We start from the raw sequence: 13197 nt of genomic DNA, 5'->3' as shown, positions 1-13197 counted from the left end.
CCGAGAGAATCGAGCCCTAATGTATTGGGTTCTATTTCTCCTCGTTGAATCTAAATAATCAAAAGTTTTCTTTAATCATAATACATAAAACTCACTCTCGGGAATTCGATAAGTCGTGTCCTAATGTATTGGATGTGACGCATCATTTTCTCGAAATGAGGATTTAAAAAAAAAAAGGTCAATATTCAATGCTCGGAACTTTGAGAAATCGTGCCCTAACGTATTGGGTTTCGATTTTTCATCGGACTTAAAGCAATTGAATATCCTTTTTAAATCTCACCACGTAAGTTTTGAAAATCAAAAGACAAACTTATTCTCGAGGACTAAAAATGTCGTGCCCTAATGTATTGGGTGTGTCATTTTATTACTCTAAGATAAGGAGGTCTTTGGTATTCGCATCGATTTATCCATGCATCTTTTATAAAATTAACACTAATAAGAAAGGGGAAGGATCGTATTTTAAAAGCTTTTCAAAGTTTCAACACTAAGACATAAAATGATCAATTCGGTACCAATTTTGGGCGTTGCGAGGGTGCTAACCCTTCCTCGTGCGTAACCGACTCCCAACTTGTTTTCACAAAATTCACAGACTTAAAATTATTTTCTAGGTGATCCGATCACACCTTAATGAAAGATCGGTGGCGACTCCCATTTTTTATTTTCAAAGTCGATCCCCCTTTTTTTCAAATTTAAAAATGGTTTTGACACCGGGGCTTGCAAAATGGAAGACAAAAGTTTAGTTTACAAATGAGACAATTCAAAATTTTTACCTTGACTTCTGGGAAACTGTGGTGCCTCCAAGAAAATGAAAACTTCACGAATTGGTTTCTCGATCGCCACCAATTCCTCTAGTTTTTCCAAAGTGTCGATATCTAAACTACTAAAAAGTACAATTTGTAATTCATCTTCTTCATTATATTCAAAATGTAACGTTGTCAAGGGTTCAATAATATCGATACTAGAGACATTCGTCATTGTACTAGGGTGTCCTATCGCCTCATAAACATTGAATTTGACCACTTCACCGTCATATTCCGTAATTAGAGTTCCACTTCGAACATCAATTTTTGTACGTGAGGTGCTTAAGAATGGTATTTCGAGTAAAATATCCTAGGAATTTTTTGAGTTGTCATCCTTCATGTCGATGATGTAAAAATCTGCAAGAAAAATTAGTTCATTTACCTTGACGAGGACATTTTCCAACACCCCTTATGGATACAGAACTGACCTATCTGCCAATTGAAAGACCACTTCTGTTTCTTTCAAAAGACCCGTGTTTAGTAATTTAAAAATAGATAAAGGCATAACATTAATAGATGCACCTAAATCACACATAACTTTCTTTATGCCAACATTACCTATTTTGCAAGATATAGAAAACATACATTGGTCCTTACACTTGGGCGGGATTTTCTTTTGTAGAACCGTAGAGATGTTTTCTCCTATATTTACCTATTCATTACCTTGAAGTTTCTTTTTACCAGTGCATAATTCTTTTAAAAATTTCACAAAATGTGGAACTTGCTTTATTGCATCGAGTAAGAGGATATTAATTTCTATCTTTCGAAACATCTCAAAGATCTCTTTTTCTTCTCAATCCCTTTTACATTGAACGAGATTTCCAGGTAATGTGGGTGGTGCCGACTCCGTGGGAGCTGTTGGTTCAAGTTTCTTTTCTTCCCATTCAGAGTCGTGATCATGACTCGTGTCAGATTCTGACTCTAAAATCGTTCCATCTTTTATGGTTACAACACTCACATTTTGTTGTGGGTTTGGCTCAATTTGAGACGACAATTTCCCTTGGGTCTTCAAAAGACTAATTGTAAGCGCAAGCTTACTTATTTGCTGATATATTTCTTAGAAGTACGCTTTAGCCTTTTGTTGGAACTTTTTGGTGCTAACAACTAACCTCTCTACTATGGTTTCAAAAGATGACTTTGGGGTTTGATCCTGTTGAGGCGAATATGACCTTGGTTAATACAATTGATTGTATCGAGGGTTTGACCTATAGCTCAGATTTGAGTGGTCTCTCCACCCTGCATTGTAAGTGTTCGAATGTGGATCATAATTCCTTTGAGGTGGCCCTGGAAAGTTCCCAACGACATCTACTTATGTTGTTGTGTCCTCGTGTAAAATTAGACATAAGTCAGTTGGATGATCAGGCATGGCACAAATTTCGTACAATCGAGTTGGGTTCGTTTTTCCTGTAATTAAAATTTTAACTACATTAGTGAGCTCGTCAATCTTACCTATTAAGGATGGAGTACTTAGCTCATGAACCCTTTTTATGGGTTCTGTAGTTGGTCAATACTGTTGAGAATTCGTAGCCATGGTCAAAATTAATTTCATTGCTCTTTAAGGAGTCATGTTAATAAGTGCCCCTCCACTAGCGACATCAATCATCTTCATTTCCATAGGGAGTAACCTCTCATAGAAATATTAAAGAAGCGATTATTCAGTTAGGCCATATTGTGGGTAACTTGCACACAACTTCTTGTATCGCTCCCAATAGTCATAAAGTGATTTTGTCTCCTTTTGTTGTATTCCGACAATACTTCTCCTTAATTTGGCTGCTCGAGTTGCTAGGAAGAACTTGTCAAGAAACAACCGAGACATATCTGACCATGTATTAACAGATCCTGGAGGTAAATAAAATAGTCATTCTCTAGCAGAGTCGGCTAATGAAAAAGGAAAAGCTTGGAGTTTAATTTGATCTTCGGTTACTCCCTGTGGTTTTATGCTTAAGTAAACCATGTGGAATTCCTTAAGACGAGTGTGGGGGTTCTTGTTTTTCAAACCATGAAAAGTTGGCAATAAATGAATTAAGCCCGACTTTAATTCAAATGGTGTTTCTCCTATCAGATAAGTTATGCATAGCGGTTGTTGCTCATTTAGTGCCGCAGCGAGTTGTCGAATGGTTTGATTTTCCATTTCTTCTTATTCATTGAGTGTATCGTCTATTGTTTATGTGTAAGATAATGTTTTGTATTTGGCCTCTCTCACTTGCGGTTGTTTACCGCACCGAAAAGCTTCTTTTCGAAGTGTTCGAGTTAATTTCTCGATTTCTAGTTTAAACTCTAAGGTTCTCGGTTCTGACCTGGTCATAAGTAAAATAAATGAAAATTAGAATAATTTCCAATCCCCGACAATGGCGCCAAAATTTGATGGGTATCAAAACCACCAAATATAATTTCCTACGCTCTAACTTAATAAAATAGTAGTATAGAGTAGTAGGGTTGATTCTACAGGGACTGAGATTCTTAATTTTCCTATTTATGCGACCATATTTTTGAGTCTAGACAGTTGTTGTGCCCTCGCCTTGTGCGTGCAAAGCTGTAAAATAAATAAAAAATGAGGTTTAGTTGATAAAGAAAATAAAATAAACAAATATAAAGTAAATTAAAATAAAATAAAAACAATTGCAAAATAAAATTAAAGAAATAAAATCAAATCGGTGAATCAAATATATTAATGCTTAGCCTCAATCCCGGTACACTCTGAAATCGAATCGAAGGTTGAAAAATGAATTTTCCCTTCCAAACGATAAGTTGGTTATAGTGATCAAGGATGCCCCAATCGCCAACTTTTCCTTGTGTAGTTGGTTCCAGTACAACCTGCAAACCAACTCTTACCGATTATCTAAACACATAATACATGTCCGCAATTTAAGATCTCGGCAGCGTTGCGATCTAGAAAAAATCAACTCGAATTAATGGCCTCAACCGCGTGGGTCGTTTAAATTTGATCACTATCTCCTTTGACGGAATCCAACTAGCTTTTTCCAATTGAACATGCCAACTTGTTCGCTAGAATTCAAACTCGGTAGATGATTGTCTCATTTTCCCAACTGTACTCCAATACAACTCCCACCCAACATGTACTTTGAGCTGAAATTGAATCAACTTTAAGGGACGATTGTGGCTATCCCATATATCGGAGAAATAATGAATACTATGTTGAAAGGTATTTTTAGTGTGGTTCATATCTCACGATTTATTTTCGAAATGAGAACCAAGCTAAAGCTAAAAGGAAATTAATTGAGCATGGAACTAATCATTCTCTGTTGATTTATGCTAAAAGGAAATTAGTTGAGCATGGAACTAATCATGCTCTGCTGATTTATGGGAAGGAATTTAATGGTAATGATGGAGGATGGGAAGGAGAAAGGACCTAGGGAGCAATTGAACCAAAAGTGTAAGAAATAAGGAAAATAAAATGAAATGGAAAATTGCTCACAAACTTGCTACAGACGCAGGAAAGAGAAAATAAATAAATTGTTTTTATTCAATTTCAAGTGTATTTTTCAAAGCCACAATATAAGGTATTTGTATACATTTCATATGCTAAATTTAGCCTAATTCATCTAATAGCCTATCACATAAAATCAGATTTTATATCATTTTTTTCTAAATATAGCTTTTACAAAGTGAAATAAAAATCTGATTAGCCATAAATTTCTCAAAATTTTAATTTGGCCCCTTTTATTGCATGTGCTTCAATTTAGTTCGATTTACTTGTTAACTTTGAATTTTGATACTCCAACTACGTACTTGATAAAGTTAAATAAAATTACAAATTCATAATAAAAATTACGGAAATTAGACGTATTAAACATACAAATTCAACTTATTATCAAAAAGTTTTAGATTTTGCTATTAGTGATTTACGTTAAAAGGATATAACACATATATTTTATAACTCCTTTCTTTTCAACTTTTCTCAATATAATCTATAACTTACATACATACATACATCTATATATATATATATATATATATATATATATATATATATATATATATATATATTACATGAGTAAGTAAGATTTGATTCACTTGAAAAATAAATAATTTAATTTTGAGTTAATTATATTCAGGTTTTTTAGGTTAATTAGAATAAGTAAGTTGGGTTATTAGGCTCGAGTTGAGTTAAATTTTATAATTGTAATAACTTGACTAATATATTGGTGTAAATACCTCTTTAGTCCTTGTCAATTTTGAAAATGAACAAATTGGTCTCTTTCAACAAAAAATTTTAAAATAATCAAAATAATTTTAAAATTTCAAAATTTCTTTTTAAAAAAATCTAAAGAATAAATAAAAGGGTTAATTTTTTTAAAAAGTCCAAAAATTCAAACAAGCAAATTATCAATTCAAGTTTATGTCATGCTCTTATTTTGCTGTAAAAGAATTTTCAAATATATATGATTTTAAATTTATGCATTCTAACATAAAATTAGTTATATTATAACAAATATTTTTAATTTGGCATGTTTAATGTTTTTTAATTTAGCTTGAATAAATTCATTCGATTTGACTCAATTCGAATTTCATTTCACTCTTCTCGAGTCGAAAAATTTTTAAATTGAATTAGGGTGATAAAATAGGACCCGTTAACTTGACTAACTCGTAGATTTTTTACTAGATTTGGTCCAACGCTCACCTTTAAAATTATATTATATTATATTCAAATGTTATGAGTCATAACTCTTCTGATATAAATGAAGGTCATCAATGGATGTTAATTAGCTACCTCCAAAAACTTCTAGTGTTGAAAGTTTTTTACCACCTTCATCATGCAACTTGACAACATATGTTCCAACACTAGATAGTGCCCTCAGGATGAAGCTATGAAAGTATACCCATGTAGCTTGTAGTTATAGTTATTTGTTGTAATGACTTGTCGGATTCATGTGGTTTCAAATCCAACTACGGATTTCTAAGGATCATCAATGAAAAATGTGTAAGTCAAATGATATTCATATTTCATAAAATATGAAAGAAACAAAATTAAAGGAGACGACCTGGAAGTTGAAACTTAGTTTCTTTCGTAGTTTTCATTAGATCATAAAACGGAATAACATCACATAACATGTTTAAATAATTTTTTTATTTAAATTCTTTAAAATTTTAAATTAATAAAAATAAAATTACAATTTAATTTCGAGTCTTACAAAATTTTCAGTCTTTGTCGATGATGCGAAGGAATAGCTGTCCATCAATTGAGAGTAACCAATATCAAGTCGGTGTAATTATTGTGGGTATTTTGCTACATTGAAAAAATCAAATATGATACATCAATTGAGTTTAAGTTCAATTGAAATCATTGTAATTGCAGTAATAAAAAAGGTGCGAGTTCGAATATATATATATATACATATATATATATATATATATTATTTTTAAAAGAGTCATGGTAGAAGAAGTAAGTAATGTGTAAGAAAAACCTAAGGAACTACCAAATGAAAATGAGTTGTACATCATTTAAGTGCCATGAACCAATTTTACATCATTTGTGAACGTAGTTTTGAATGAATTAATGTATCAGTTAAATTAGAATTTTTTTTTCTATATGAACTCGACTATCTTGTCTTTCATTTGCATGAGTAACAATTTCAGCCAAAAGGGAAAAGTATGTTTTTTTTTCTCCAAATTAAGGTTGATGAACATCGAATCACACAAACAATTTAAGCAAAAATTTTATATCACTAAAGCTCAACCTTGGGAAATCTAAAGATGTCATTGGATTCTATGCATGTATATTGATTGCCTGAGATGAAAATAACCTGCACTAATCAAACAGCTTAATAAAGCATTGCCTTGCGGTGCTAAACTAAACCCGGGGCATCGCAAGCTTCCAGTCAAATAGGCGTCGGAGTAGGAAAACTTGCAGAAGACTGGCTCCAATTAGTGCTGCCGCTTCATATAAGGCCTTGTGAACTGCTTTTTGACTCATTCCTTCATTTACTGCGCAAAAAAATAAAAATAAATTGAAGGGTGAGGACACAACTACAAAGCATTCATGAGATAGATATTCAGTCCAGTTAAAGCGAATATGTACCTGTGGACTGACGATCCGCCAGTACCTCCAACCAGTGCTGTTCGAACTGAATGTTAAAAAGAGCTTCCTATAACTTTGATAATTGTTCGAACAAGGGCTCCAAATTTTCTAGCATGAGAATAACAGTGCAGGATACCGTCTTTTGCATGCCGATCATAGTACGATAAATGGCTTTCATGTACATCGAAATCCACTGTTTCTTGATTAGGAGATTTATTTCTGAATCAGAATCGATAGACTCCCTTTTTATTAGCAAGAAACGAGAATTTCTCACTTATCCTGTCACGAGTAACGTGAATCTGATCACCTGAAGGTCCCTTCACCTGATCAATATTACAATACTCGATGAGACTTTGGTAAGTATAAGCTTTTATGACCCCATTCTTGGAATCCAACTTATTCAGATCAAAACAAAACATATGGAATCGAATGTAATAAAGAAAGAGGAAGCTTACCACCAGATCAACACCCTCATGAGTGGAAGGCCAACCCGAATTAACTTTAATGACGACGAATGACACATGAATTGTATCTCCTTCATACTTAACATCATGAGAAAAGCATTCCTCTTTAGTGATCGTGAATCTAATTCCAAACACTGCATTTAAGCTACACAATGATGCTATCAATTAACAGCTACAAATTCAAGGAATCCGATTTTCATCTGCAATTTACAATGTCAATGAATCCCAATTATGCAACTTGATAAACGAATAAGTTTAAATAAAAAATATCTTCTTAAAAGATTTTCTCCACAAACAATAACAGGTTTCTTAAAGGATTTTCTCCACATGTCATTAAATTCAGACCCAGAGAGTTATCACTTCGTTTTTCTTTCTCTTCAAATTAAAACGCTCCATCATCATAAAAACCTTTTGATACTAGGAAATTTTCAAAGGAAAACCCAGATTTATTGAAGAAAAAAAGAAAAAGGGTGAATTAGAATTACAATTGAATGATCTGTTAGTGTGATAGTGTCTAAGAAAATGCAGGAAAATATGAAAATAACTCACAACAAGATCCAAACTGTGAATGTCAAAAGAAAAGGAATAAGATTTGCATGAAACTAAGGCAATAATTGCAAAAATAAATTTTAATTAAAAAATAAATTTACGTTTTTGGGTTTTTCTTCTTTAAAACAAATTTAGGAGGATAATGTGATGTCATGAATGTGTGTATGCAATCGGTATGTTTAAATGGATGAGTTTAAGAAATCTAGTTGCATGAATGTATTTATCTAAGATACATGAATTTACTAGATACACATTAATTACTAGATGCATATATTGAAACTAATAGTCAATTGTAACGACTATGTAATGGTGTACTGCAAGTGTGACAGGTCGAGTTGTAATATTTATAGTGTTACAATAAATACTCGAGTATTCCAAGGATTAAACCTAAAAGAGTTTGGGGACTAAGTGATTCCTCATTGACAAGCATACAACAAAGAAGTCTAGCTAACTACTCGTTAATTTCTATTTTACGGTAATTCATTATTAGAGTTAATAAAGCTAAGGGGAACTACCTAACACTAACAAGGACCAAATTGTAAAACCATAAAACTATGAACTTAACAATTCAATAAACGACAGTGGTTGGTTGACTTCTATGTTGCCGATTGGTCTTTTAGTTAGGGATCTAAGAAGCTTAAACTTCTAATTAGCTCAAATTTACCTTACGGTCATCATTTTACCAAATTAGACAATTTAGTCCGGTTTATCTCTTGATTTCATTAAACTAACTCGTGATAAACGAGTTGATGCTCAATAAGATCTCCTCTCGATCACCTATCTATATGTTCCCTTAGAGGTGCCAACTCTAAGTTTTAAAGTTTATTCAATTCAGTCCTTATACAAATAACTAACCAAACAACATTTCCATCAACCAACCACCATAAATTTAGCTACTCATCATCATTTCCATACAAGCAACAACCCAATATACATTCAAATCATGCATTAAAATAAGCACAAAAAGAGGGTTAAAGAAATCTTAAAATTTTCTTGATAGTTGCTTGGAGAAGATGAATGTGAGAACAATGGTGGTTAAAAATAACACTAAAGTTCAGATTTTTATCTAAGAAAAGAAAATGAAGCTGAGCTATATTAATGACTAAGGATTAAACTGAAAATACAAAGAGAGTTGGAGTACTAAAGTGTAAATAAAACCAAGCTATAGTAAAAACTAACTAACTAGCTAACATTAAAACTAGAAAAAGCTTGAAACTAAAACCTAGAAAGGAAAAAGCTAACTAGAAAGCTAAAAAGATGAAAAGAAAGTAAAGTGAACAACCTCTCTTCAGTTCTCAACCAAAGTAACTTTTAATATTTGATTACAACCCAAAATTTTGGACAAAAATGCCCCTGGATTGTAACACCCTAGGCTCGACTCGATCACCAAGTCCAAGTACTAGATGATACAAAGACTTGAATATTTGGCTAACATATCTGAATCAAATCTTATTTCATTTTCAACTGTTTAATATACACATTAAACTATAGTATCATATACATATTCTAAAAGTTACTGCCTTACAACCATATTTAAAATTTTGAATTTAAAACTTTAAAATTCCATGACTTTGACTAAACCTCCGAGGTGTAGCCTCTAGGAGTGCCCCTCTATATGCACGTTATAGCTATTACTCTCTTTTTCCTTAATTTGGCGGAGTCTGGTTTAGTCCTCTCATACAACCTTTATATTAATTTTTAACCTTGTAGCCAAGGCAGTACAATAGCAAGTTCTGATGAACTTAGCGGGATTCGATGAAATAAGGTAGCAATCATGTTTTAAAATTTCTAAGAGATAAAAATTTAAAGTAGAGAATTTAAACGCCTTGTATACTCTTAACCTTCCGTAGATTTCACCTACGAGATCAATGCCCCCATTTTTCGTAGTTTACCATTGCGAACTCATTCTCTATCTGAGACATACACGTAGTCCTTTAAGGTAACAGTCTTTTAGTGATACAGGACTAATTCCACCTCAACCCAACTTCCTTTTTTCTTCACAACCTTGGATGCGAATTCCAATGTCTATCGTTAGTTGTCTTTCATTTACTTCCTCGAGTTTCGGATTCTTAACCTCTATTGTTTTTGACGAACTGTCCTCCCAAGTTAGTCCCTGGCAACCTCCTTCTTCTATTAGCCTGAGTGACTTAACCTCTGTATGGGCTTTGGCGAACCTGTCTGCCTCTGGCTGACCTTTATCTTTGGACCTTTAGGTTCTGCTCAATCATATATTTATATCCTCCATTTCAAGGTTATTCACCAAAAATCTGTAGCCTCGTACTCGTGAATTCTCCATAACTTGACACCATAAATCCTCTTTAAGAGGTTTACCTACCACATCAAACTTTTCTACCCATTTTTCCTTATTCTTACATGTTTAGGAATCTTTGATTTGCCCCATTCACGCACTCTCTTCTGGCCGAGTCGTACCTTGACCTCCATTACCTTTTCATGTCAACTTTTGAGTTCATCCTTTTTTGGCGGTCTATACATGATGCCATGGTCGAGCTATGGTCTCACTTAGTATGGTCCCATGTGAATGTTCTAGTGGACTCTGTTGGTTGCCATAGTCGAGTTACAGTCTTACACCTAAAATCCCATATTTAATGTCTTGGTGGATGTCCCCATGTTTATTGTCCCAACGGAATACCTCATGTTTACTGTCCCGATGGACTATATTGGTTTTCATAGCCGAACTATAGTATTACACATTAGACCTCTTTTGAGGTATCGCCTCATAAGACCTTATTGCCGTCGCGGTGTCGCCCCATAAATCCTACTGACCACTGTCGTGGTGTTGCTATAAGAAACCTATTTACTGTTGTCATAGTGTCACCCTGAAGGACCAGTCGATATCATTCCATTTCTCGTTTAGCCTTAATGATCGAAAGCCAAAATGTCCCTTCTGTAAGGCTCGGAGCTTCGCACATCACAATTTGCACTCAGCAACCCCGTATGACGGTATCTAGCAGGCAATCCATTTTCCCTATCCATTTGCCCATTCCTAACCTTGATGCTTGAACATCGTAGTGTTCCCTCTTTAAGGCCTAGAGTTTCGCACATAACGGTTTGCATTCAACAATCTTGTATTGCGGTTTCTACATAAATTCCCATTCCCAAATCTTTCCTAGACATATAGTTTCATACAACTACACTTATATACTATAACCGAGGAACCACGAATAATCTCTAATAATGAAAATTAACACTTCTTCACTAAGATTCTGATACCAATTATTGACAACACTAGATAACATGTCACACAATTGTGGTTTTAAACTTCAAACTTTTATAATTTTTTTGACCCTCACATAAAATTACTCACTTACCTTAGTACATCAACAACCATATATATATATATATAGGTGGATGGTTGAAATCTTAATTGCAGTGGTGGAACTTTTAGAGCATGTGAAAGTCACATCTAAAAGTGTAGTTGATTTGGAGGAAGAGAAAAAACAGTTTTGGAGGCAATAATTTGATGACTATTATTACCAACAGTATGGGGAATGATAAAATAGGTTGATTTTATTTAAAAGTGTTCATGGGTTGGGCTTATGCATTATATTAGCACACCTTATGTTTGCCCAAGCCCAGTCCGGCCCGACCTAAAATATGAGTCTAAAATTTTGCCCAAACGTGTCCACATTTATAAATTGCTAACATAAGCTTATTTTAAGTCTACCCATATTATTTAAAAATATATTTATAATATTATTAATTTAATATTTAATAATTTTATATATTTTTATTTATTAAAGTTTTACATATAGACACCCTAACAATTTTTACATCATACTAGTAGTATTATATGTTATTATAGATTTAATTTTTATGTGTTATAAATTACATAATATATAAAAATAACATAACCTAAAACATTACTAACTTTAAAATGGGTTGGGTTGGTCTTGAAAATTTAAGGCTTAAGCTTGACTCATATTTTAAAATGACCTAATTTTTTGTTGAAGCCTATTTTTTGAGTATAATATTTTGTCCTAATTTTCTCAAATTTCAAGCGGACCTTCGTGTTTGAATGAGTAGTCCGGCCATAAACAGTTCTTTAGCTTGTTGGTCCTCCTAAAGCTTTTTTTCTATCTATGTTCGCAACCACGTTCAAGCCCGGCTTTCTTTAAACTCATTTGTTCCTCAACGTCTCTTTCCTGATGGATCGATGCCTTCTTTTATATAATTTTTTTGGAATAATTGATAGATATTTCATCCTTTTGCGAAGCTTTCGACAACCATCTATGGGTTGCTGGCTGCACTATTTTTCTGCTGCCATACTTTCTTGGCAAGAAATTCAATAATGGAGTGCCTTTGATAAAACACCACCTATGATTCATCGTCTGCTCCAATCTTTACTGCAACCGTGTTTGTTTATTGGCATTTCCTGGCAAGCAAGCCAAGCAGAAGAGATATTCGTGTTTGGATATGAGAAAAGGTATCACTGATATTTTGATATTTTCCGTCTATTTGTATTTTTTTCTTTTTGGGTATCATAACATGAATATACTCCATATCTTAATCCGTGCATTTGTATCAGTTTTTAAACATGTGAATACATAAAATATTAATTCTTTTATAAAAATATAAAACTAAATACACGAATTTCGGAACTAAAAAGAGTAACTACAATCATTTGGATTTGGGATCATAACCAAAACTCTTTTGACATTTGTCACTATTGTCATCAGTCAAAGACATTAACATGGCCTTCACCATTTCTTTTCTAATCTTGCTTGTATGTTTCAGACAAAACCATCCTTTCATTGTAAGGCACTACTGTCCTAAAGTGCAAAGCAAACCCTCACTTGTCTACCTCTTTCGATACAAGGAAACAGTGTTCGCCCCTCACTAATCGGAGAAATTTCTTGGGAGATTATTGTCGAAGTTTGGAATTTTTCTTGGTGGGTTTTGGTCTCTTAATTGAAAGATTAAAAGGGTATTTTAATGAAAGAATGAAAAGTATGAAGATCAAACAAGATGATCATGAAGATTTGAAGATTGATTAATTTTTGACCTTTTGATGAGCTTTTTTAAATAAGGTGACATTTCTTGAGATGTCAATTTTGTAATGTTGTTGAATTATAGAAAATTTTGAAAGAAAATATCTTTCTCTGATGCTCAAATAGGGTTTTGTTGGCTTGAATTTCTGGGGAAAAACATTAAAGCTTTTAAGGACTTGACATTATTGACAAGGTTATTTTATGTCGAAATCTTGATGATTTATACAAAGACGAAAAGACACAAATATGACAGCATTTCCATGCGTATTAGTTGTTTATTGTAAACATGACATGAAGCTTATGTTAAGGTATTATTTGCTTAATGTAGGGCAGAT

At 33.2% G+C, this 13197-nt stretch overlaps 1 pseudogene; it reads right to left on the bottom strand.

Annotated features, from left to right (window-relative positions):
* Positions 1-6405: 6405 nt before the first annotated feature.
* LOC105782034 (transmembrane emp24 domain-containing protein p24beta2-like) lies at positions 6406-7504 on the bottom strand (annotated as a pseudogene).
* Between the last annotated feature and the right edge of the window lie 5693 nt (positions 7505-13197).

Source organism: Gossypium raimondii, chromosome 13, assembly GCF_025698545.1.
Source record: "Gossypium raimondii isolate GPD5lz chromosome 13, ASM2569854v1, whole genome shotgun sequence".
In the NCBI taxonomy this organism is placed as follows: domain Eukaryota; kingdom Viridiplantae; phylum Streptophyta; class Magnoliopsida; order Malvales; family Malvaceae; genus Gossypium; species Gossypium raimondii.
This window is presented reverse-complemented; position numbering and strand designations above follow the sequence as displayed.